Source organism: Rissa tridactyla, chromosome 18 (assembly GCF_028500815.1).
Source record: "Rissa tridactyla isolate bRisTri1 chromosome 18, bRisTri1.patW.cur.20221130, whole genome shotgun sequence".
Lineage (NCBI taxonomy): Eukaryota > Metazoa > Chordata > Aves > Charadriiformes > Laridae > Rissa > Rissa tridactyla.
The window spans coordinates 5,172,182-5,198,782 of NC_071483.1; the positions used below are offsets into that span (position 1 = coordinate 5,172,182).

At 50.5% G+C, this 26,601-nt stretch overlaps 1 protein-coding gene across 7 annotated transcripts in view; it reads left to right on the plus strand.

The window, feature by feature from the left end:
• Positions 1–26,601, plus strand: part of EPB41 (erythrocyte membrane protein band 4.1) — a 96,672-nt gene that overhangs the window by 9,612 nt on the left and 60,459 nt on the right. Inside the window, exons 1-2 of one of the 7 annotated variants that reach the window (XM_054223710.1) lie at positions 126–232; positions 404–537. The exons of 1 other annotated variant lie outside the window; for it this stretch is intronic. The gene's annotated coding sequence lies outside the window, so the exon portion shown is untranslated. 5 more of the 7 variants (XM_054223713.1, XM_054223711.1, XM_054223716.1 and 2 more) reach the window with 5 other exon arrangements.

Below are 26,601 nucleotides of genomic sequence, written 5' to 3' on the forward strand. Positions count from 1 at the left end.
GCCTGCGTCACCGCTCGCTGTATTATCAGCGTTAAGTAATGTTGGGTTAATGTTTTTTTTTTTTTTTTGGTGTTTTTTTTTTTTTTTTTTTTCCTCCTTCCCCACTCGGTGTTTACATTTCTAAGAAGTGGCTCAACATGAGCGTCCGGTTCCATCTTCAGTTCGGGGAAGAGTCAGACGCTGAAGTTCGCTTACACGAACTCCGCTAGCAGCGCTCGCGTAAAACACAAGTGTGAGCACTTGGCTTTGTGGCTCGAGGGATTTTTCTGGTGGGGTTTTTCACATTTAGCTGGAACTGCGTATTAACCAGTGTCTCTTCTCTTTTCTCTTCTCTACACTGCCCCGTGATGGATTTTGGTGCCTCGCCTGCATGGTTTGCCCGGCTGTCTCATCTCTGGGTAAGTACCTGCTTCGTTAGATCCGCGAGGGGAAATAGCTGAAACCAATCGTTTGGACTTAAATAATGAACTGACCTGTTTATTCTGTCTTAAACTCTGGAGTATCGATTGTTATCAGACAGTGGGATTTATCTTGTGTGTGCGTGAATATTTTGGATATTGAAAAGCATTTCATATAGCAATTTCCAGGCCAAGTTTATAACATGGAAAAGCCCACAGCGGTAGTTTTTCTTGGGAGCGCTGACCTGGTGATAAGAGCACACTAAGTGCCAGCAAGTGAGCAAATGGAAGTGAAAATGGTTTTGGTGGTGGAAAGCAATACTCCCTGCTTCTCCCCAGATGCCTCCTGACAGCTGGTGATGGTAAATCAGTGCTGTGGTTGTGTAAGGGACTCTCTGGAGGCCGGCGCGCAGCGCGGCGCTGGCTTCCCCTCTGCAAACCCGCAGGTGTGCGGGGTTTGCAGGGCACGGAGAGGAGCCCCAGGCCCTGCCGGCAGCAGAGGAGGGGAAATGCGTGTCGAGCTCGGAGAAGCGCAGCAGGCGCGGATGTTTCCAGCTTGTGTTCTCAGAGATCCTGCTTTGCACGGGGGGAGAATCGTCCTGGTGGGGTGGATTCTCGTGGTTTCCCCGCAGAGGCTCGGTGCCTGTCCCCGAGCCTGGCTGCGAGCTGCTGTTTGTGTATTAGAGCTCCTCAAAATGAGGTGTGTGCGCTCAGGGTGGAGGAAAGGAAAGGGGTCTCTGCTTGGTAAAGCTGGTTCTCTGGATGCAGCCGAGCCTTTGCATTGAGGTTGCTGTCTCTGGAAACGTCAGAAGTTTTTAATTGACTTTTTCTTTTTAATTTGAAGTATCATAGAATGGCTTAGGTTGGAAGGGACCTTCAAGATCATCTAGTTCCAACCCCTTGCCATGGGCAGGGACCCTTCCTGCTAGACCAGGGTATCTTCTTGCTGAGCTTTCCCCTTTGCTGTCCATCTGCACCCCCTCCCCAGTAATATCTTCTCCTCTCCCAGTAATGGAAAGGACTGAGTGTGTTCCGAGCAGCTCCGCTCTGTGCCCGAGCGCTCAATGTACTGCCAGTCACTGATGAAAGACTTGAAGGGAAAAGCAGAGGAAGGTGCTGGGAGCAGATTGCTTTATTCTTAAACTCAGCATTATTATACGATGCCTCACAGGGGAGGGCAGGAGGGATGAATCAAATCCAAGCATAAACCTGTTGTTCTTACACAGAAGTAAGTGAAGCACTATATTTGGAAGCTGAGCAGCTGTCTCTTGTTCTGAATGAGCTGTTCTTTGCTACCGGGTCTCTAAAAGAAGGATCATTAATTAACTAGAGAACCTGCCTTGATCAGAGGTGCTGAGCTCCCATCCCCACCAACCACCCAGCAGTCATTTGAATGCAGAATAAACCTCCTCCACACAGAAGGTGTAACTGCAAGAAATCATAGAATCACAGAATGGTTTGGGTTGGAAGGGACCTTAAAGCCCACCCAGTGCCACCCCCTGCCCTGGGCAGGGACACCTCCCACCAGCCCAGGTTGCTCCAAGCCCCGTCCAACCTGGCCTTGAACCCCTCCAGGGATGGGGCAGCCACAGCTTCTCTGGGCAACCTGGGCCAGGGGCTCACCACCCTCACAGCCAAGAATTTCTTCCCAATATCTCATCTCAATCTCCCCCCTTTCAGTGTAAAACCCTTCCCCCTCGTCCCATGGCTCCCCTCCCTGCTCCAGAGTCCCTCCCCAGCTTTCCCGGAGCCCCTTTAGGGACTGGAAGGGGCTCTAAGGTCTCCCCAGAGCCTTCTCCTCTCCAGGCTGAGCCCTCCCAACTCTCTCAGCCTGTCCCCACAGCAGAGGGGTTCCAGCCCTCCGATCACCTTTGTGGCCCTCCGTTGGACCTGTTCCAACAGCTCTGTGTCCTCCTTGTGCTGAGGGCTCCAGAGCTGGATGCAGGACTCCAGGTGGGGTCTCACCAGCGCAGAGCAGAGGGGGAGAATCACCTCCCTGGACCTGCTGGCCATGCTTCTTTTAATCCAGGCTGGGAGGTCGTGTTTAGAGCAAAATGCAAGTGCTCACTCACGTGACTGTCGGAACGGGTTAACAAGAGGTATGTCTCTACCAGCGCAGTGGCTGTAGCTGTGCCAGGGTGTCCCGGACCAGGTGAGCATCATCAGGGTCTTCTTCCTTCAGGACACAGTCATCCTTCTGGTTATCGCTGCGTGACAAGCCATAGAATCACAGAGTACCAGGTTGGAAGGGACCTCAAGGATTGTCTGGTCTAACCTTTCCTGGCAAAAGCACAGTCTAGACAAAGATGGCCTAGCACCCTGCCCAGCTGAATCTTAAACATGTCCCATGTTGTGGAATCCACCACTTCCCTGGGGAGATTATTCCAATGGCTGATTTTTCTCATTGTGTAACATTTTCCTCTTGTGTCCAAGTGGAATCTCCCCAGGAGTAACTTGTATCCGTCACCCCTCATCTTCTCCACGTGACTCCTCGTAAAAAGGGAGTCTCCATCTTCTTTTTAGCCTACTGGAATGTGGTGGTAAGGTCTCCCCTAAGCCTTCTTTTCTCAAGGCTGAACAAAGTCTCTGGTCAAGGGTGGATTTCTTCCTTGGGGAAAGCTGGCAACCTGAACCAAACCCCTGGTTTGCTCTCCCCAGAGCAGTCTCCCCGCGACTCTTGTCTGGGTGAGCGATCTGTTGTCTTTTGTGCACTGCACAGAGAGTAGAGAATTGCATTTCAACGGTCCTGCTTATGTATCGGCTTTTGGCGTTTTGACCCTGATGCAAGATGACGTTTGCTGCTTGCTGAATACTTGGTATTAATCTTGGTGAGCAAACAAGAAGGCTAAGTGGTACCTTGTTAGCGATGGCAAAGATAAAGGTTGTGTGGTACAGTTTCACTGGATCAGGGACAGCCCTGACCTTCACTCCGCAGAGAAATCGGCAGGCTCAGGTTGCCTTTCCATCTTTAAGCTTGGCTTATCTCTTAGGTAAACATAAAATGCATAGGAGCTGTAGTAAGTGAATCTCTTCTCCTGGCCTGATAAAAGTGTCGGGCATCGGTCCTAAAAGTAACACACCAGCAGCTTCCATGAAGGGGTGTGCTGCGAGAAGCTGGCGGGCAGAAACCCTGCAGAAAAATGCTGAAGTTGCAAGAGGAGTGTGCGACGTTTGGGGTCGTGCTCTTGACCTTCAAGCTAAGATTCACATATGTTGCCATTATTTGAAGCCTGTCAAGAATGTTGGGAGGTATGTTCCTCCCCAAAAATGTTCCGAGCTATGTTTGTGGCAAAGGAGGTGGAAAATGCAGTGTGTGTGTGTTAATGGGCGGCTGCTGGGCTGTGTCTGTCCATATGTTGGCATTGGTGACCCTGGGAGCTGCGTGTTGTGATCTTAAAGTTTACCTGTAAGTGAAATTGTTTCTTTCTGTCTTTTAATTCATGGGTCTCCTGGAGAAGGGCATTGTTTCGTGAAGGCGTTAGACAGCAGTTGTGTTGTGAACTCAGGTCTCACCCTAGTTCTTATTCACATGTAGCTCAAAGAGGAAGAACAAATAAATTCTCCTGCTTTTCTGCCTTTCAGTGAGATTTTCTGCTTTGACCCTCTCCTGGAAGTGTGGTAGCAGGGTAGCTCTTTCGCTTGTCCCACCCCTTCAGAAGAGACCATCAGGATCCGATGCGGTGTCAAGTTCTAGGGCTGGCTTAGCTCAGTGGTTTCGCTTTAGCGCTTTGTAAGGCAGTGAAATAGTTCTCATTGTGGTGTTTAAAATAGCAGTGCTGCCTTCTGAATTACCATCTAATTAAATGAAAGCAAAAGCTCAAAAGCGAGTGAGCTTTCTGCGTCTCTTGTTGCATAAGAAAAGCTGTTTTAGTTGACCTAAAAACCAACATTGAAAAACAGGCTGAAGAGGGATGCTTTCCTCCTAGCTCTGCGGGCAGTTTGTAGCAGTTGCTACTGTTCTTGGAGAGCCATTCATGTGGTGGCAGCTGCAAGCCCTCTTCAAAACAGTTACTCCTTTGAGACTTGCTTCCCTTTTGCTTGATGGTTGGAGGAACCCTGCTGTGGGGACAAATAATTAGAAATAAAAGATGGCAGCTTAACGATTATTAGCTTCTTTCTGATGCGGTCTGCGGTGAAAGCTGAATGCAGGGCTGAGATCCGGCTAGCGTGCCTCTCGAAGCTGTTGCTGCGTCTCTTGCTCGAAAGATTTACCGTGTGCACCGTGTTAACTTGCAGCCTCAGTGGACCCGCAGAAGGCGCTGAACTAACAGAGAGTTATAGTATTTATTTCAGTAACAAACCTGTTTCAGAGAGGATGACTCTCAGCAATTAACTGTGACAATGGCAGCAGTGCCGACGAAGCATGCTTCCTGCCCTCTCCTCCCAGCCTCCCCATCCATGCCTACCGCTTTCCTCTACAACTTCTGATTTCCCCCCTCCCTCCCCTCCTCCAGTTCTTCAGTTCTGCCTATAAATCTGACCCGCTTTGGGTTTTCTTTATAAAATGAGCATGGAAAAATATGACCTTAAATAAAGCCTCAAAATGCCTTATTTTGTAAAGCTCCGGAAAAACTGGCAGCAACGTGATGCTATCCTCTGGGATTTTGTCCTATTGATATCAATCTTTTTGAAGCTGGTATCCATGACTGCCAGTTTCAAAGGTTAATATACTGCATTTCAACCATGCTAAAAGTCTTTTTTTCTTTTTTTCTTTTTTTTTTTTTATATTTGTGATATGGAAATGTGCACCAATTAATCATCGCGCACCTGCAGAAGTGCCTCTCTCAGCAGACTTCGGCTGTGCTGTATTAGGTTGTGGGATCATCTGTAGAAAGGACTCGGGGTGACGAGCCTGATCCAGCAGTTAGTAGCTTAAGACAAACCCTGCAAGGTCCAAGGAGAGAGCAGGGAGGGGAAACAGCACTGAACAAGGTGATGCGGGGCTTCAACTCGTATTTCTGGAAGAAATAAGGTAGCCCATGCTCTCTTTAGAAGTTGCATTTGTTCTCCGTAGCTAATGTCTTAATTAAATAAATGTTAGGTCTTACCGGCTGTCCCTCGCTGATGTGTGGGTCTAACCTGCAATAACAAACTGCTGTCAGTTATCTAGTGCTGGGTTCACGGCTTGGGGTGAATTCGCTGCCCAGCTTTTGGATCACAAGTGATGTATTAGTATGGACTAGAGGGCTCTCTGCCAAATGCCTAGCTCTAAATTACTGCTAGGTACACATCGGTCCCGAATAAGCCCTCATCTCGAAACTTTCCTTCCCTGAACCAAAGAGCTCGGAGTATTTTGAAGCCAAAGGATGCTCTTTGCCCAAATGAGGAGCTTGACGGTATGGGGTAAAATCTGCGCTTGAGCAGCCTTTGGTGAGAGCTTCACCTAAATTGGTGCCTTTCTGGGGAGAAGCTGCAGCTCAAAAACCACCTAGCTGGTGTTATTTAAATAGACCAGAGCCTCTCCTCGCTGCAGTTTGACTTCTCATCCCTGCAAGGAGTAAATCAGCCACTGACATCCTTTGTTTGTGGCACGGCTCTTCTGCCTCCCTGCCTTAGCGCTGGTCCCTAGGTGGCACTAACTGTTATTTTTGGGTTTATTTCAACAAAGGCTGCATAGCTGAGCTTGTCCCCCGCTGAAGTGACAGCTGTGTCTCTGGCCAAGCTGGCTGGCCGTGTTTGGTTTAGGAGGCTGGTGCAAGGGCTTGAACTTCCTCCTGCTGCCCGAACATAGAAGTTTCCAGCAGCGTCTCCTGGAATTTATTAACGAGGGGCAGGGAGTCGAGCGCCCTGTGTGAGCACGCTCCTCTATTTTTAGTTGTGTCTTCTCTAAGACTGCTAGGGAATGAAAAACGGTAAGTGCTTGAAATGAGGGAGGGCTCGTGACCCGACGGAGGTCGGCGTGCTGTTGGGCCGGCTGTCTCTCTTGCGACAGTTCTTTCCATGGTTCAGTCCATTTCTCAGGCTGTTTCTGGAGCTCAGGCTCATGACACGCTGATTCTGCCTTTTCCTGAGCCTGCACTACTTGTACTCACAGCATCACCTGTAATCTCTTCTCCAGGGTTTTTAAGCGCTTTCTAGATCCTTTAAGTGCAGCCACTTGTATGTTTAATACTTCCTACTCATACTTAAGGGGAAAAGTATTTCTCTCTCAATGTAGAAACATTCACCGTGTGAAAACTCGATCCTGCAATCTGAAGCTGACCTCCTCTAATCTTTAAATGGTGCATCTTGGCAGGAGTGTGCTTTACACGCTGTCCCTAAGCCCTGGAACGAAGCTGACTTTCCAGGGAGCTGTTCTTCCCTGCGCTGGCATGCAGCCTGGAGAGAGCTGATGCTCCTCTTCATCTATTTTATTCCTCTTTTTTCCTGGAGCTAGTCTGCCGTGCTGCAAGACGCCGACTCAAGTGAACATCGACTTCACTCAAACCAATGAAACCCATGGTGGGAGCTTTTTGCATAAATTAACCAGATTCCGGATGGGATGGGAATTCCTGCGTGTGCAGGCTTAGTTGCCCAGCTGTCCCCTCTGCCTTCCCTGTCTCCCCAAAAGGCATCCGCGTAAGCCAGCCCAGTACCAGAAAGATGTAGTGGCTCGAAAACTGGATTCTTCAGCCCACAGGAAAGAACATACGGTTTTAGTTTGGCAACAGTGGCCCTTAAAGGGCACAACTCCTGCTGTTAAAACAACCAAGAAAGGAAAACTCTCCAGTAGAAAACCCCACAGAAAAGGATTGGAGAAGCAGCTTGTATGTATCAAAACCTGAGGCTAGCTGCCATGATGCCAAGTGGGATTACAATAGCAAAATCACTTAGTTCTCTTTAACTATGGAGGGTGCTGCTTGGCCCTTCAATAACTTGCTCAACAAGGAATCGATTGTTGGTTTTGGAGAGCGCTACGATGGGCTGGACCAGATTTAATCTTTGGTAAAATACTTGATACAGAGCCAGGTGAGCGTAGATGTTCCAGGTTGCCTTCACTGCGTGCGCGCGTGTCGTAGCAAAGCAGCGCAGCGTGTTCTAGTTCTTCATGAAAATCTTTTGAGTTTGCAGTTCAGCCTGTCGCAGGCTTTTTCTGGCAGTGAATTCTGCTGTGCCTGACGCTTCGTCTGCTAAATCGAGGGGTGAGCACGGGAGAAATGCTGAAGCACCCCTTCCTTCTAGGTAAATCATTTACCTGAGATATCTTTGTTCTAGATCAACGTTTTGCAGTTAAAGGAAGCTTGTGAAGTCAAAGGGAGATTTCCTTTACACCTCAGCGTGGCCGCCTGCTATCAGGCGAATCAGTGCTGCTGATGGTGACAGTAAATCTCCGAAGAGAAGCCAAGGGCAGAGGGCCAGTAGCTGGCAAAACGGGGCCACCTGCTCTCCTGCCACCTTATTTGCTCTTGTGAAATGGCTGCTGCTGCTCTGGAGACCGTCACTTGCTCGCAAAGTGTGTGAACGTGGCACGTAAACCGAATATGCCTCTCGCGTGTGCACAAATGTATGCGTAATACAGACACAACCAGCTTGCTTGGAGCGGTGGTGGATAAATGATTCGCTTGACCAGCTTAATTTCTTTGTTTTGCTAGAACTTGGCGCAATCCTGAGTATTTCTCTTCACCTTAAATCCTGCTTGCTTTGGGGGAGGGAGCACCAATGGCAGTGTGATGCATGATTCCTTTGTTTAGATTGGGAATTCCTCACGTAGAGGAGCTCCTCAGGGAGAGGAGAGCTCTGTGCAGTTTATTGTTGTGCCAGTAATGCTCTAGGCACAGTGTTCACTGGCACTGGTATAAATTGGGAGCCCTGTTTTATAACAAATCCTACCAGCAGCGCATCCTGTGGGGCCCTGCAGAGCACTGGATCACCTTAAAAAAGATTTTTTTTTTTTTTTTTTAATGGAGAACTCGAGCTGGATTTAATCTGCTGTCTAGATGCTCTTAAGATGCTAGAGTGTGTACTGCTGAGCCGCTCGCTAGCTGCGTGCGCATTGAACAGCCAGAGGGCAGGGGTTTGGCACCGTTCTCCGCTGTGACCCAGTCGATTTGCACTGACCAAGTCCATCAGGATCCGAGCACTCACCAAGTGGCCTTTCAGCTTGCAAGGAGCAGCTTCGGCCTTAGAGACCACAAACGCATGCCTAAAATGAATATAATTCCTCTCCTTATTCCTATATCCAGCAGCCGAATACCAAGAAATCCTGACTTATTGAAATAATTCTCAATCTCCAATTGACTCCTATAAAACGACTTAAACCAGCTATAACTGGGAGAGTTCTTTAAATATTTGCAATCTGGGCTTGGCACGGGGCAAACTGTTCTTATAGTGAAGAATTTAAGACATTTCCATTACTTCCTATGGGATTTCAGAGGTCAGTTTGGGGCTGTGTAGGAAGGAAAAGGTTAGAAGCGAAGCCAAGCGATTTACAGCCGAAGTGTGGTGTTGATGGTGGTATTTCCATATGCAGAAGAGTGTTGGTGGTTTGCTTTTGTTTTGTTTGGTTTTTTTTTTTTCTTCTTTTTTCTGCTCACTACAAAGGGATTGCTTTGGCCTAGGTTCAAATCGCCCTGCCCCAAAAGAACCTTTTCACGGCATTCTCATGGCACGGGTCTGTCATTTCATGTCTGATGACTCTACTGCTCTTAAGTTTCTCCTGCCATTCGAACCCTCAGCCGTTTGTTTGCGGTCTGAAGAGGTAACAGCGTCCTTTGCCCCCGTGCGCAGCGTGTGTGGCAGCTTGCAATAGCATTCCCTGTGGATAATTTCACCTGGGGAATAATGGCTCAGAATACGGGAGCTGCTGCTCTCTGTGCTCAGATGCTGGCAGATGGAGTTGGGGATCATCTGGTGATCTGAGCATGGTGGATGATGTGCCGCGTGGTGTTAAATCACCGCCTTGATGTGAAGTTTTCGTTGCCCTGGTCTCTTCGCCATGTAATCTGCAATCTGCCGTTGGTCAGCGTGTGTGCGCGTTGCGATGAAGCAGTGTGGTTTTGTTTGCTTGTTTTTTCTTAATTGCAAGAAGCTGTTGCCAACCCCTCGCATCCAAAAATTGTGGCTTCTTTGCTGTGTGGTTTTCTCCTTAAAGCCCTTTGGATTCGTGTTTCCCTTCTGACACAGTCTGTTTTCAGCCCATCTGTGGGTGAGCAGCAGCAAAGGCAGCAGTTATTGTGGTGGGTCAGCACCAAACATCTGAGCCTTCTCCGTTCACAGCCCAGGCTATTAAAATGTGTTAATTTAATACCATGGGGAGGAGTGGGAGCTTCAGGGCATGTTTCAGGGGAACTGCCCATCCCTGGTGTAGGAGCTGGGACTTGCAGCCGCCAGACCTTTCCCAGCCTGTGTCTGCGAGTCCAAGGAAACCACCAGATAGTCCAGACTTAGGGTGAAAATACCTCTCTTCCTTCCAAATAATGAACTTTTCACAAGTGATCTCAACACTGAGACAGCTTCCCCATTCTGTGTGTTTTTGCAGAGCTGAGTGTTGTAGACTCATGGAGGAGAAGGGGGAAATAGCTGTGAGAAGCACGTTAATTTTTTGAGAAAATTGGGTTTGTTTGTCTCCCATTTAACACAAGAGTCCTTAGCGTGTGAGTGGTCCTTGCTGGGTTGGTACTAGGGAGGGCTTCAGGTGAGGATGAAGCCGTCCCAACCAGGGTGCGCATCAGCCCAGGGTATTATCTGCTGATGAAGAGGTAAGACGGGTCACTCTTAATGCGAGCAGAGTAACATGCCTGATAGCTTAATTCTCTTTGGGAGGCAAACAGAGAGGCCTGGGTGCCATATGTCTTTTGGGTCTGTGTAAATATTTGCGAGGGATTTGGTTCCCCCCGAGCTGGTCGGGCTGGTGTGATGGCAGCAGCCTCGCCGGAGCCCCACGGCAGCGCTGAGGAGAACCGCTGGGCAGCGTTTTGCTGCGGTGCGGGTAGCAGGGAGAGCGGGACAGCTCTGGTTGACAAAAATAACTGATTATAATTTGGCTGTAGGTGAGGAAAAGCCGCTCCGGGCTGTTCTGTGTGCAGTTTTAGTGTTGGGCAGGTTGGTTTGTGCGGGGTTGTGCTGCTGCTCCCCTCCTTGCACGTTCACCATCGTGGCTGCAGGGTTTTCTTGTTGACCAAGCGCTTTCTCGGCATCTCCATTGTTGCTTTATTTGCTCGGCACCCACCGGCTGGGCCGGTTCCTGTTCGGTTCCTAATGGCCATATGTTTAAAAAAAAAAAAAAAAAAAAGACAACGCCAACACAGCCCGCCCCTTCTGAGCTGGGCCACAACTTTCTCTGGGAGACAGAGAACTGTATTTAAAATCTAGGTCACGGAGGGAGGCGGGAGCAGCCCGTTGCTGCTCGGCGCTACCGGCGGGCAGGGCCCCGGTAACGCATCGCGGGCTCTTCCCTCGCCCTCCCTCGCTATAGGCTCAGCGCCGGTCCGGCGCAGAGGGCCGCCGGTAATCCTGTCGGTTCGGCCTCCCACCTCCCGGGGGTGTTTTTTCACCGGGCGGAGGGTGGCGGCCGAGGCGGGGAAGGGCCGCGGCCCCCCGGGGCTCGGCGCCCGCGGGCGGCCCTGAGGGAAGGAAAGCGCGGAGGGGGAAAAGGGGGGGCGCTGAGGGGGGGCGCGCGCTCGCGCTCCCCCCACCCTCCCCGCCGGCCGCCGTTTCCCCTCCGCCAATAGGAGTGCGGCGCTGGCGCCCCGCCTCTCGCTCTCGGCCAATGGGAACTTACTACAGTGTTGTGGGTGGAGGCGGGGCCGGGGAGAGGAGGGGGGAGTTGCGCGGCGCGGGGGGCAGAGCGGCGGGGCGGGCGGCGGCGGCGGCCGGGCGGAGCGGAGCCGAGCCGAGCCGCGCGGGCGCGCAGCGGGCCGGCGTGGAGCGGAGGGGCACGGCACGGCACGGCACGGCAAGGCACGGCGCGACGCGACCCCGTGGCGCCGTACCGGGAGGGGGCTCTGCGCGGCCCGGCGTGAGGGCGGCAGGCGCCGCGCGCGGGGGCGGCCGCGCGCGCGCTCTCGGCGGGCGGGTAAGTGCGCGCGGGAGCGCGTGTGTGTGTGTGTGTACGTACGTGTGTGTATGTACGTGTGCACGGCGTGTGTGTACGTGTGCGTGCAGCTCGTGTGCGTGCACGCACGGTCCGCGCGCGCGGCGTTATCGGTGTGCGCGGTGTGTGTCGGGGCGTGTGTGCGTTGCTGTCGGTGCGTGTGTGCGCGCAAACGGGGTGTCGGTGCGGGCCCGCGGCCTCTGCGCTGGCTGCTCCTGTGTGGGTGTGCGGGGTGTGCAGGGCGTGCGTGTGTGTGCACGGTGTGACTGCGTGTGCACAGCCCGTGTGCGCACGGTGTCTGCGTGTGTACAGCCCGTGTGTGCGCGGTGCGCCTGTGCAAGCACACGGGGGGTGTGTGTGTGTGTGTGTGTGTGTGCGGGCCATGTGCAAGGTGTCCCTGTGCACGGGAAGCGTGTGTGTGTGCAGGGTGCGGTGCACCGCGCCTCTGCGCGTGTAAAGGGTTTGCGTGCGTGGGGCTGGAGTGTGCACAGGCACTGTGTGTGTGTGTGGTGTCTGGGGTGCGTGGTGTGTGTCCGCTGGGGTCTCTGCACGCACACTGTGTGTGCGGTGTGTGTGTGCACGGCGTGTCCCTGTGGGGGTGCGTGTGTCATGGAGAGCTGCGAAAGGCTGAGCATCAGCTGGGGACAGGTTCTGCAGGAGGTGAGAAATGGGGGGACAGCGGGATGGGATACACAACCCTGTGTCCCCAGCACCCAGTGTCCCCCTCGTGCTGTGTGCCCGGGGCTGCCGGTGGCCGAGCCAGGTCCCCAGCTCTGCCCGGAGTCCATTGTGCAGGAGGAGGAGGAGGAAGAGGAAGGATACATGGCGGGGAAGAGCTCCGGGCTCTGCAAACCCACAGGGTGCCACTCACCCACCCGTGGGACCAACGTGGGTGTTGTGGTCTGGCCACGGCTGGGCAAAAGGCCCTGCATCCCGCTTCCCTCCGAATTCCAGCTCAGGGAACCTCCCCCCCAGCCTGCTGGGAAGCACCGCTCTGTGGCTAAAAGGATTCTCCGCCAAGGCGTAGTTTTATTTTTTATCTCCAGCGCGGCAGCGTTTACACTGCTCCGGAGGGCCTGGAATGAGTTAAAATCGCACCTTGACCACATTTGTGAGTGCCGCGTCCACAAGCGTCCCGAGCGCGTTGCTTAAGGGTTTCTTGGGGAAAAGGTATTTACTCGCCCTTTGTGCGTTTTGGGGGGTGCTGTGGGTGCGTAAATGTTATAAGAATTTGCGTGTCTGGCTGCAAACAGAAAATTTCCTAGAGACCGTCCAAATTCTGGGGCAGGTGTTGTGTTGGAAATGACAATTCAGTTCTTTTGTGTTATAATTCAATTAAGACGCTGGTAAAAATACAGAGAAGCAGAGCAAAATCTTATTTCTGAGCAATGGCACAAAAGCAATTTTTGCCATACCTTGCCCTGTATTTAGGATTTTAAACATGCTGGGTTTTGTTTGATGGAGTTAGGTTGATCTGGAGGGATGGTCCTTCTAATTAGTTTATTTCTTATTTCACAAATGGGTGACTGAATGTAAAAATAATCCCTGTGAGGTCTCGGGTGGGGGGAGGAGAATCCGGCGGCTATTGATGGGAGACGTGGAGGGGCTCGGACCTGGCTGCTCTCCCTGTTCCTCGCGGTGGAGTGCGGCTCCTCTCACAATTAGCTGATCCCCTGTCGCTGCCCCGGGAGCTGCTCCCTTGGCTCGGAAGGTTGTTTTCTGGACGTACGATAGTAGGTTTTTTTGTAATGGTTGGCACGACTGTGTTTCCAGTTCATTGAAGGTTTTCCTGCAGTGTTGTGGTTGTTAAGGTGGGTGTCCTGCGTGCGGTGTGTCTCAGGTGTCAATGCTGCTAATGCACTTGATGTTTATTTTTTTTTTTTTTACATCTGGCATCTTCAGTTATGTTTCCGTGATAATTCTGAGCATTGGGTGTGATTTAAAAGGCAGCGAGGTCCTTTGCGTATCTCTGCTGACATGGCCTTAATAAAGAAGGCGAGGATTTTCTAGGATTCCCATGGACAAACATAATCTGCTGCAGAAGGTAAATATCAGGATAAACATAGCGCTCCTTACCTTTGAAACACAATTAGAGCCTTATGAAACAGAGAGGATGATGATTTTTTTATTTTTCCTAACAAAAATGCGTTAATTATTTCCTGTATCAGTTTAGATTGGAAGAACAGGAATTACCTGTGCTTTCTTCTAGTTTCACCATTGAAATTTAAACCAAATTCTTATCGGAAGCGAAGCCCTGGAGAGGAGGCAGCACGCGCGCTCTCTCTCTCTCTCTCGGGCATTCCTGGCCCCGGCGAGGGGAGTGAGGACGCTTCTCAGCCTGTTTCAACACACCGTATGTTCCCAAAGCCTAAAAATGCTTCAGACAATGACGCTCCAAATCTACAGCTTCTGTCTCCAGTAACACGCTGCCAACTGCCCGTGCGCTCCGCATGAGCGGCCGCAATGTTTTCACTTGACAGCATTTGATATTCGGAAAGCGGTAAAACATATCTGTTATGACGCCCCATTTACTGCTTGTCGAGCCAATATTGGAAGTGATGGGAGGAAGGCTGGTAGGTACGCGGCTTCTCTAGTAAGCAACTGCGTTTACAAATTCATTCATTAGCGATCAAAGTGTTGCTGTGCTGGGGTAGCTTGCAGGCTTCCAGCCACGGGATGTTGGGATGCTCCATCTGCTTTGATGTGTTGATGGGTGGATGATGATGTCGGGAATGTGGCGTGTAACGTGCTGGAATGAAATTATACGTGCAGGAGTGCTGCTGATGGAAGGCAGTGGCTCTGTACTGGGTTTTCACCAGGAGTTATTTAGCGTCTCAAAGGAATCTTGGATTTTTGGTGTCAGTGAGTAAACCTCCAGCTCTTTATCCTCGGGGAAGCTGGTGGAGGTGTTGGTCGTGTGTCCACAGCACCTGGCCAGGAGTTTCTCATCAAACACCTTTCCCTGATGCATTCTCTAATGGGGGGTGTTTGATGAGAACCTCTTTGTTTGGGGGGACCGTGGCAGTACCCGTCCTGCTGCAGGGCAGGTTTTTCTTCAGCCACATTGCATCCATTTCTTGGAAAAAGCCCGAGAAGTTGGTGCAGCTCAGAGATGCTGTGGATGGGGGAGAGCGCTGAGCTTTTTCCGGGTGTCCAGACCAGGGGATTGCCTAGAATAGAGCAGCCCAGCTGGATTGGGAGGCAGAGCGGGTGCTTCCCACCCCGCGGCGGGCAGAGGTGTGCGTGGGTCTGTGGCTGGGGAGCTCCGGCTGGGCTCTGGTTGTGTGCTGGGTCTGTCTGGACTTGCTCCGCTTGCCGAAGCTGCTTTTACCTTCATGGTAATGAGCAGTGATGAATCAGAGGTGTTGCTTTAATAAGGTAGTCTTTGAGGGGCCTGCAGTAGCCCTGTGCGTGCAAATCCTGTTATAAACCTTATGTTTTTAAACTCTGCTGCGGATCTGCTTCTTCCTAACCGCAGCTCACCCCCATCCAACTTTTCTGGAGCGTTAAGGAATGGCAGATACTCGGATTGTCGGGAGCTGGAGCAGTGTTTCGCTGCTGTCGTACATCTCTCTGGGGAAGCTCGACGCGAAGCTTTGCGTCTGGGATGAAAATTGCACTCTGGGCTGGGTGATCTTTTGCAATGATTGTTCTGCTTTCTTGGTGCTTGACTTTTGCTGTAATCTTGTGTAGATTAAGCAGGTGGTTATACATAAAGATTTCACCTTATACTTCTCATCTGCCACGCTGTTTTGATCAGTAATGTGGGTCCTTAAGTTGCAAAGAACTGTAGGATACGGCATGGCAGGGATTTATCTTTGTCCATCGGATGGATTAGGTCGGAACGTTCATGGCTTGTAGTTAATCCAGATTAATATTATTAGTTTCTTTACGTTCAGTCGGTTGTTTACGCTTCTTTTCTGTTTATGTGAATTTTTGCTTGTGTAATGCCGCTAACGCTATGTATTAAAAGCAAATACTTTTAATTTGCCTGCGTAGATGGACTAAGTCTCTTTTTTTTTTTTTTTTTTTTTTTTTTTTTAATGAAGCAGTTCCACAGAGAGGAAAATTGCATGGGCTTGGGGTGTGTGTTTTGAGCACTTGTACTCTTCCAGGGCACGCTCCTCCAGACCCTGCTGCCATTCTGATACTGGCTTTTTAAACAAATTCCCATGCCAGCTTGCTTTTGCCGCTGTGCTCAGAGCAAGCGTCTCCAGCAGTGCTTTCTAATTTATAATTACTAAGTCATGCAGCTTTTGGGGCTTTTGGAGGGGACCACGTATTTTGTATCTCTCTGACCTTGATGCAGAGCCTGGGAGACGTAGGGGGAAGAGCAGCTCTGGGAAGCGTTTCTGCTTGCGGCGTGTTTCTGGTGGTGGGAGAGCTCGGTGGCTGGTCGGTCCCGTACCCTGGCCACAGCCATCATGTTGTGTGTATTTTTGGAGAGCAATCCCTCTGTCTGATGGCGAGGGTGAGTACCGTGGGGTGTCAGCTGGGTTTTTCGGCATGTTCGCACCGTAAAATAATGTCCTCTGTGGGCGCCCGAGGAAACATGCAGCCCAGGCTGGGGGAGGAGCCGTGGCTCTGCCCGAACCCTGGCCCTTCTTGCAGGGCTGAGGGCAGCCTGAGCTGTAACCGCAGCAAAACACGCCGGGGATGGAGCCCTGCGGAATGAGGCATGGTTTGGTAGCAGCAGGAGAAGATTTGGGCTAGTTAGCTGTTTCTGTGAAAAACACAATTCCTTTGAACCCGCAGGTCACCGGTTGTTGGCTGATTATTTCCCCCCCTTCCCCGCCCCACGTAATGCGTGTGTGTGAGAGAGATAATTAAAAGCTTTTAGTTAAATAAATAACTAAGCCGCTCACGCGGCTTTATAGTAGAATTGCAGAGTCAAACACTTGGAGGTAGAAGATGGCGTGTGCTGCTGCTGGTCCCGCAGCATCTCCTCCGTCTTTCCGTGGTCTCGGTGCGTGATTGCACATGGGTTTTCCCCCCCCAGGGCTTGCACATCGCTGTGTATAAGAGAAAGCCGCCCGCTAAGTGGGAACAGTCTCGTCCCATTGTGTGCCGGGCCCCGGGCTGTATTTATTTCCCGCTATTCAAACTCTGCTCCGAAGATAGGATTAATAATTCCCGCCTGGGTTCATCTGCGATGCCTGTGTGCAAATGAATCAAAAGCATGAGCTGGTATTTGCAATTCGTTTATGAGACGGGGCTGGATGCTTCGGGACAGGTAATGGCATAAGCGTTGCAGGGCGGTTTGGTTTTATTCCTGAGACGCGGAGCCCGGTGGAACGTTTTCTGTTCAAGCCCTGGTTTCTGGCTCTGTGGGCTGCTCACAGTGCCTCCAGCCAGGCACTCCGAAAATGAGAAACATGCAGCTGGTGACCATTCCTGGGGAGTTTGAGTTGTTGTTTGTCGTTGGGCTGGGGCTGGTTTGTGGAAGGATAAAAATCGTTCAGGTCCAGCTTCAGCTGCTCTAGCTGGGAAATGTTTCTCCTCCTGCAGCCCTGCCTTGCTTGCTGCCCTCCAGTTCCTGAAACAAATAAGGGGGCCCTACAACCAAATATCCCCAATTTCTCTTAACGTGAGGGACCAAGGAAAGTGGGATGCCCTGGGGCTTTGTGGAAAGATGCAGATTTTAAGAGGTGCAGAGGCAGCCTCTTTACAGTCTGGCAAAAACACCCCACCTTGAATCCCCAAACAAAAACCGTTAGTCTGTCTTCTAAATACTGGATTCTGCGTCCACGTAGTTTTCTAGTCCTTGCAGCGTCATCTTGACATGCACATCAGTCATTAGAGACATGAGCCGGTGGGACCCTATGGGGATGAGAGAGACCCTAGAGGGGAGAAGAGCGGTGCTGAGCTGTAATCCCCCCCACCCCCAGCCAAGGAAGCCCTCCTGCTCTTCATAGAAATGGAAACACGGCTGGTCATTTTGGCCGAAAAGTCTTAAAATCCAGTATTAGACGAAAGTTTCCTGTTTTAGGTGCCTGTTTTTACAACAGCTGGCTTGGCAGTGATTGAGGTGCAAGATGGAAACTGTGTGTTTAAATTGTGTGGGGAGGTGGTTGGTGCGAAGTCAAAAGAAATGTCACTTAACCGACATCTCCGTTTCTCCCACGTGACTGCATGTAAGCATATAGAGGCGGTAGAAAGGCCATCTACAGCGTAAATGCGCTCTGACGCAGGCAGAAGGCAGAGGATGACTTCTTGTAGGAGGAGGGAGTTGCATCACATGCAAGAAAACAGCGTTTTTAGGTTCCTCAGTAGCAAGTATTAAAATTTGAGCAGTGAGAAACCTGGTGGGGTGAGTACCAGCACTGCTCCCGTGACCCTCCATCCCTCCTGGGAGTGTCCCCTCCTGGGGATGTCGCTCCATCCATCCCTCCCAGGGAGCACCAGCACTGTCCCCATGTCCCTCCATCCTTCCTGGGGATGACCCCTCCTGGGGAGCACCAGCACTGTCCTGGTGTCCCTCCATCCCTCCCAGGGATGTCCCTCCACCCATCCCTCCCGGGGAACACCAGCACTGTCCCCGTGTCCCTCCATCCTTCCCGGGGTTGGAGCTGGTGGCTGATGCCGGTATCGCTGCTTTTTTATCTCCAACCGCCAACTTGAAACCGAGTGTGTGTGGTGAGAGGCTGGTGAAACTTGGTGAATAAGCACGTCAAATAGCAGCACTATAAAATCCCGGTGTGGGCTGCCCGGTGCAGCTGCTGGAATAACTTCTGGGTACAAGTCAGAAATGTCTGGGGCTTGGGGAGGAGTCCAGCTGCAGGGAAAATGACTGTTTTCAACTGTTTGTGCATAGTTCTAGTCAGAAGGGCTTAAGGACCCTCACGCTTTCTTGGAGGGGGGGAACAGTTAGGGAAGGGAAAAATGCAGGCTAAAAAGATGTTGTTTTTCTGTAGATTTTCATGCGCAGCCAGGCCTCCTGGGGCATTTAAATGCGATGGAGAAGAGCTCTTGCAGATGCACGGGTTTGCTGAGTTAATTACGCAACTCGGCTGACTTTGTTCTTCAGGAGTTTCTGAAAAAATAATTTAATATTGCAGAGGATGGACCCTGGAGAAGAAGGGTTTATCTGCCTCCTGGGGCAGCGAGGGTGATTGCATCAACATGGGAAGGGTGTGCTGCCGAAAGCACGGGGAAGTGGCCACGTGCTCAATTCTTCTGACTTCAGCAGCATCTGATACCGTTTCCAGCATGTTTCATTAGAGGAAATAGTTTCTTTAGACTTCTCGTTGAGGTTATTTTGTTGTTGTAACTGCTGCTTCTGTTATTTCCCTCCTGTCTATCTAGATGCTGTCTTCAAAAAACACTTCCTTTGTTTATGGGCAGCAGTATCTGGTCTGGGGGCTCCTGCCTGTCCCTGCGCTTCCCTTCCCTCCCCCAGGAAACGGTGGGGGAAAAAAGCTGGAATTGGCTGAGGAGGTCAGAGCAGCGTCTTGCCCCTCTCTGCAGCGTGGTTTGGGGTGCTTTGTCCCCTCGTTAGAAACGGTAACGAGCACCCAAGGAACTAGCAGTGTCCGAGCCTGTTCATCTCAAGAAATGTCCTTTTTTTCCCCCTGTTTCCACACCGGAGCAAATTTTTTATTTTTTTTTTTTTATTCTGCTTCTGAAGTGAGATGATTTGAGTAGCTGGTGTCTCCCATCCCCTCAGTTTTGGGGCACGGATGCAGGAAATATTCCTCTTCTCAGTTGCATTCAGGTTCACTCCATCCCTGCGGAAGGGAAACCAGCAGCGTCCGTGGTCAGCGTTACGGGCTTTGTATTCTGCAGCTGCTGCTCTGGGCTTGTTTAAAAATGATGATTGACTTTCTTCATCTGACCTGATGATGACAAATGGCGATATTCCTTTTGTAAAGATGTAGTTTATTAAAAAAAAAAAAAAAAAAAAAAAGTTCCCACTGCATGACGAATAGAGAGGGAGAGCTCGAGGAAACTGCATCTATTAGTGTTATGTGCCTGCGTGCCTCCGGAGGCAGGAATGGCACTAGATAATGAACGTGAGAGATGACTTCGGCAAAGGAAGGAGGCTTGCAATTACAGTGAAATTTGTTATTTCACTGTGACGCTTTTCTCGCAGCGTTCTTTCTTTCTCCAATTGTAGGTCTCTCCAGCGTCAGTACTGGCGGGGTTGTTCAAGCTGGATTTCATCCGCGCGATGCTAATTGCAGAAAAGGCAGGTGATCTGGTAACCCGAATACGGTGGGATTCAACTTTTTTTCTCCTTTCTCGAGGTAGATGCGCGGCTGCATCTCTGCCAGCGGTGAGCTTAAATGCAAAGACAGGTAAAGCGAGCGGATGAGCTTTGTTTGCTGGGCGAACGCTGCCGCTGGAAGTGGTTGCACATTAACCATTTCTCGTGATTTCTCATCGCAAAGGGTTGTAAATCGCTCGTGTGGAGGGAAGAGATGCAGAAAGCCCTCAGCCCTGCTTTTGCTGCGCAGGATACCACCCTCCCGCCTGGGTCTTTTAAACGGAAAGCAGAATTGTAAGGTAACAGAAGAACTGTGCCCTTCTGGTGCATTCACTATAAAACCAAACTGGGGATAGGTTGTGGTCGTTTTGGAAACAGTTGAAACTTCTGACTCCGGCAGAAAAAACAAGTAGTGATTAGTTATACTGAAACTAAAGCTTGATTAATTGTAACTTGTGTAACACTTCAGCTTTACCACTAGGAAAGTATCTTAAGATAGGTGAAGAACATGTGGTGTTTTTTTACTGAAAACACCCGTTCTAATAAACGTTATCATAATCTCGCTGGGGGTGGAGAGGACATGGACTGAAGCTGCAGCCGTGCGTCTCTGAAGTAGGAGGTTTGTGGGTTGGTTGTTCCTGTGTAATTCGGGGTCTGCTTGTTTTTTCCCCTGTGTTGAATACCCTGATGCACTTCAGGAGAAGCACTCCTGGAGGTAATATTTTTGAGGCATTTCTTTAAAACAAAAAGCTAAGTGGAGAAAAGCACAAGCCTTTCTGTGTCCCTTCAGTTGGAAAACATCATCGGAGGTTTTCTAGTGGGGCAGCGGCATTTGGGATTTATGAAAACAGGGCAGAAATTCAAACGACGGCACCCTGCGACATCGAGCATCGTCTCAACATCCCCACAAAGGCCAAGCCCGGCAGTTGCTCGGTTTCTCCTCTCCAGAGAAAACATCAACTGGGGAATGTGCAGTTTTTGTCTGCTTTTCTGAGTTAATCTCCTGGCTTTGCTTTCGCCCCCATTTGCTGTGTTTTTGCCTGGTCAGAGGGTGTTTCATGGGTGCAGCCAGTTCAGATGCTGCGAGTCAGAGATGTTTGGGAATGAGTCACTAGAGCTCATGGGGAAGTTTCTTGAAAACAACCTGGGAGATCCCCAGGCTTTGCACAAACTTAAAATTAAGGGTTGGCTTCAAGACACAAAAAGATCCACACCTCTTGGTATTGGCAGCTATGAGCTCTTCTAGTGGTGCTTTGGGAAATAATGCTTGAAATTTGTCGCTCTCTTGTAAAGAAAAATCTGTCTCTGCTGCTGCAAGCAGTGAATTGTAATTCTTTAAAAATGCAAATTGGAAAAAATTCAGTTTGGAGCGGTGCAGATATTTGATTTTTAAGGTGATGGTTTGTCGCGCGAGTGATGAGCTGGTGTGGTACCCGGCGCGGCCCCTCGTGGCTTTGTAGGATTGCAGTGATCGCACGCGTGATCCGCATTTACCGCGAGGAAAAATGGATGTGGCACTTGCCTCTTAGTAGGCGGACTGTCTTCTTGGTTGAATCACTGGAAATGGGGATGTGTGCCTTTCGTTCGCAATCTGAGATCCACCCAGCTCTTTGATTAAACAAAGGTTTTTGGTGTATGCCACCTGCAGGAAAAGCCTACGCAGCCGTTGCCTAATTCCTAATGGCACAGGCATGTTTGTGTAGCATCTTCCTATTTTAAGCCATGCTGGAAGGTGGTTTTGCTGCTTAAAATGAACTCCTCTTGTAAACTAGCAGCTCGCTGGGTGACCACTAATTGATTTAAATACCGCTCTTAATATTAAATATACTGTGGGTTAGAAAGGCACATTCTGCTGCCCCAAGGAGCTCAACGGAAGGGTCCCAGGTGTGTGTGGTTGTCCACGTTCCCCATGTCCCCGTGGTGGCACGTCTCCCTGATGGGAGCCATTTGTGCCACCACGGCATTCCCTGCTCCTGGTCCAGCGGGGTCTCCAAGCCCTGCTGCTGAGCAATCCTGCAACGAGGTGGGTTTTTCTCAAAAAAACTTGGGCTTTGGGAAGTTTGGCGAGGGCTGGGAGCAGAAATGAAGCACAGAGAAGAGCTATTTACCTTTTTATTTTTTCCTCTTGTATGTAGAAGTTGTCTAGCACTGACCTTCCCTGCTGTTGTCAAGACTGAGTTTTGCAGTGCTGTTCGTGAAACTCTTTGGAAGTGCTCTGCGCCACGCAGAGAAACATGCGTTTTGGGGAAAAAAGATCTAATATTGAATTAAGAAATGAGTGCATAATTGTGGTAAAGCGATTTTTCCTCCTGGCACGTAGCTGTTTCACACAAGTGGCACTGCATCAGTGCCTTGTGCAATAGATATCTATTTGGAGAAAGGAAAAATACAGACCAAAGTTTACGGGGTCTTTCTCAAAACCCGACAGAAGGGTGTTCTTGCGCGGGGGTGAGTATTAAATCTGAGCAATGTGGGTTGCGAAATAACTTCTTGTGCCGCTGCCTGCAGATGCCAGCGTGTTGGTTAAAGCTTCACAAGCTGCAGAGGGTCATTCTGCACCGATTCCAAGGCTCGCTCTGTGGTCCCTTGTCCCTGGGCTCTGCAACAGGGACTTGTTTTGGGTCTGACCCCCCAGGTCCGGTATTAACACCTGAACAGGCTAAGTTCACGGTGTCAAGTGCCCTGTGCTTGGAGGGAGATGGTTTTCAGGTGTTTCTCCCGTAGTCTGGGGAGTTTGGGGTCTCCATCCTCCTTTTTTTGAATAGTTTACCACAGGCACTTGTACCTCGGATGAATTTATACAGCACTGGCTGCTGATGGTGATACGTGGTGATACGTACGAAATCCTGGAGATTTCCAGGTTAACGTCCCCAGTCCTGAACTGGCGCTATGTTTTGTCGAATCCCAAAGAAAAAAAACCCGAACATTTAGTGCTTTGGATGCATGAGGGATGTGAAGGGCTGGCAGAGGCTGCCGAGATCTGGGCGTTGAGGCTACAGTGACCTTCTGCTCATCCGCTGTTTCACCAAACCTCCTCTTCTTGCTTGGGGCTCTTAATCCAGCACCGAGACTGGGAATCTCTGCTTCTTGTCCCAGAGGAGAGGCTGCTCCTGGATGCCGGCGGGATTGAAGTGGTGCTTCCAACTCCATGCAGCGCAGCCGGCAGCAACCTCGCGCTCTGTAATTAACGACGACTCTTGAATGCCGAGTAATTGGGAGCAGTAATTGGATGGTAGCTTAAGAGCAGGAGCATGGTTAACTAAAACAAACAGGCTTGCAATTGTAATGTCAGCAGGTAAAACACGTGGGAAGCGGCAAATCCACATGCCGCGAGCGTCTGCGAGCAAGCCGGCGAGCTTCAGAGCGAAACCGAAAGGCACAGGGGCAGGGGCCTCTCCTCTTCCCCGGGTGCTAAAGAGAGACACCGCCCAGTCAGGCAGATATTTTTTTAATCCTCTTCTTCCCTTAAATATAAGTCAATAAAGTGTTCTTGATGTGGAGTTGTAATTCACTTCTAAACAGTTTTAGGAGCTGAAACAAGCTCAGGCTGCTGTGCGTGCGTGCACCAACCTCCTGAATGGGAGACCAGCTCACCACATTTGTTTCTGTCTTGTCTCTTCTCTCCTTTTTACACCTAAACCACACTTCTTGCCACTCTGAGCAAAACCCAAGCTGCTTTCTGGAGCTGGTGTGTTTTTTTTTCCGCTCTCATTTTCCGTACTGCCCCGCTAACAGCTCACACTGGCGAGGAGGTGTCTCGGAGCGAGCGGAACCCCCCGTCAGACCTTGTTTGCGTGTTCATTGTTTTAATTTTATGGAGGAACAGGCCACCATTTACCTTTGGCTGGTGCGGATATAAAGAGAACCCTGAAGGTGGTTTGAGGATATCTTTATCGGAGGACGAACGAGCTGGTTTGGCACGAGCCGCGTGGCTGGGCAGCCCGGCTGAGCTCACCCAGGCTTTGTGCTCTCTCTGCTCTTTTGCCCCGGTGTCATTTGAAGGGTCTTCTCATGGCAGTTTGAGCCCGAACAATGATATCGACGGAGCTTGCAGAAAAGAGGATTTGCGTGGCATTTTATTCCCTTGTGCTGCATGAATGTGGATTTCAGCAATATTGTTGTGCGGCTCCTGCTGTCAGCAGCGCGGTGAAAAGAGTAGCTCACTTGTCTGGTATTGCGACTCGCAGCCCTTTTGCAGCATAATTTTAGCTGGGGGCTCTCCATTTAGTCTTCAGTACCGGGTGCTGGACAAGACCAGTAGGTTTTGAGTCCAAAATACCCAGGATAATAAGGTTTATTCTTAATTTTCTGGTGTTTTTAGTACTTGATAAATACCCGAGCCACGCTGTGTCCCCATGAGTCTGCGGAGCTTTCAGCTGGATGAAGCAGTGTTGGGCTCAGTGAGGCTTCAGCTGTGCGCGAGGCAATTGCACAACTGGGATTTAAATATAAAAAAAGGGAAATATAAGCAAAGCCTCTCCAAAAAAACATGCAGTTATTCATACCGCCTTTGTATTGTTGGGTGTGTGTGCCCGCACACACATGCGCCTGGTTTGAATAGAATAAGGATTATTCTGAGACCTAACTTGTAAAATAAATACCAGTGGGATGCTAAATTGTGTACACAAGACCAGTAGCTTATCCAGAAAGCAGCGCTAGCCTCAGCTACAATTTATTTTAATGGGGAGGTACCTAAACCAGCTGCTTTCTCTTTTCTGCATACGCTTTCTCCCTACCGAAGGGAATATTTTTGTCCTGTGCGGCTCTTCATTTATTTTTAAAGTGTTGTTTAAAAAGTTGTGAGCTGTTTGGTGGTGTCTTCTCAGCTGGAGCTTCTCGGCATGCTGGCTGTGCTGTGGTGGTGTGTGTTGGCACCGGTGGGAGTGGAGAAAACTGGTTTACAACCCGAAAGCGATGCCCCGGTTCCCCCAGCGCCAGCGCTTTGCCCTCCTGTCCTTACGCCTAGGCTCTCTTCAATGCCTTTGGGGACGTTGAAGCTTCTCCCCGGTGCGGCGTTTAATGCAGAATGAAGGGGAGAAGGCTGGAAGGTGTGAGTTGGGTGGGAAGGGGGACGCGGGGAGAAGGTCAGAGGGGATCGGTGGGGGGGTGGCGGGGAGAAGCAGGTCTGGAGTGGCCGGACGGGTTGGTGGGAGAGATCCTTGCAGTGCATCTTGTCCATCGAGCAGTGTCTGGGCTGCTGGGCAGAGCAGCGTTTGGGTCAGCAGAACTAAGCGCGGCTGGGGAGGAAGGCGCGGGGTGTGTTGTTCAGCAATACAAGGGCCATCCGGGAGCACTGGTATGAGACTCGGCGCTAATGCTGTCCTCCTGGTGTGATGGATGGCCGAGGTGGGAGTCGAAGAAGTGAAAAGTACCTCTCGCTTGAGAACTGCTCAAATGCAGCAGTGCTAGTGTTTGTTCAGTGAAATCAAAACCTACAAACCCCTTCCCGTACCAGCCCGTCGAGTGCAGAAAGGAAGGCAGCAAGCGAAAATACAAGCAAACAGCTCCTCTAATGTGGGTGCAAAGTGTGTTTCTGACCCCCTCCCTGCAGAGAGGGTGAGCGCAGCTTCCTTTTCCTTTCTGTACTTTGAAGAAAGCATCATTTGTGCACATTTCCTCCATGCAAATGCTTGCAAAGCCCGTGAGCTGGGGGACGGGGGGGGGGCTGGTGCAGGAGCTGAGCTGCGGGGACCAGCGAGGATGCTCGCTCGCGTCTCCAGCAGCGGGGAAAAAAACCCCTCACAACGCCGTGTTATCTTCCTTCCCATTTTTTAAAATCAATGCTCTCCCATCTCCCCGAGACGATATTTAATATCCTGCTTACAATTTGCTATCGCTGACAGGCCAGGCTGCCCGCTGGAGCTCAGCTGCCACGTCCTGGCGAGCTATTAGTGCATTAGGACGGGAGGCTGGTGTAGTAATTCAAAGCAAGAGCGAACGCCGGCACCCCGTGGGATCAGGCTATAATGGCTCCATGGGCAGGCAGAAGGTGTCGGCGTAATTATTTCGGTCCGGCAGCAGAAGTGATGGTACTAAAGTGCTCGTTGGGTATTTGCTCTCCCAGAGGATCAAAGGGATTCCTGACAGCTGAGCCGCTGAAATGAAGTGTGCCGTTGTCCGCCTTTAACCAAGCTATTGAAAAGAGATGTACCAAAATAACCAGGTTTGGCATTGAGACATCGTCCCTCTCTCCCATGGGGCAATAGTGAGAGTATTGCCTGAAATGGCCATTTTTTTTGCTGCAAACTTTTAATAGCTCCCACTCTGCTGCTTCAAGCAGCCTTACCATCAGTTTCTCAGCATTGTGGTCACCTCGTGCTTAAATCCTGCCAAAGAAACAGGTGATTATTTAACGAAAATTGCATTTCCAAGTTGTGCGCGAGCGTGTCTTGTTAAAGCATCCGGAAAGCCGGGTGGTGTCTTCTCCCCATCGGAGACAGAGCGCAGCCAGAGTGGGAAAGACGGCAATTTTGATTCAAAGCCATCTCCAGTGAAAATGGTTGTTTGTAAATGTGTTGCATCAGATGTGTCAATGGATGTAATTAAGGAATGAAGACTGCTGCACACCCCTAATTAAGGGGATTAAAAACTAAAGCTGCCTGATTTCACTGCTGGGTGGAAAAAACAAACAGACAGACTGGTGGAAATGGCTGGGAGGCCAAGGCTTGGGTAGGGTGGTTCTTCTGCCACCACATCGGGTACCAAAAGGAGCAGCTCTGGGGAGGGTAATGGGACTGAGCTGCTCCTTAATTTGTGTGTAATTGGCTGCTGAGTGCCGAAGAAGATATTTAATGGGTGCTTCGTGCTCCCTCCCATCTGGTTTCTGTTCCCGGTGGGGATGGGAGGACTGAAGACCAGGTTGGACGGGGCTTGGAGCAACCTGGTCTAGTGGGAGGTGTCCCTGCCCAGGGCAGGGGGTTGGAACTAGACGATCTTTAAGGTGCCTTCTAACCCGAACCATTCTATGATTCTATGACTTTCATCCC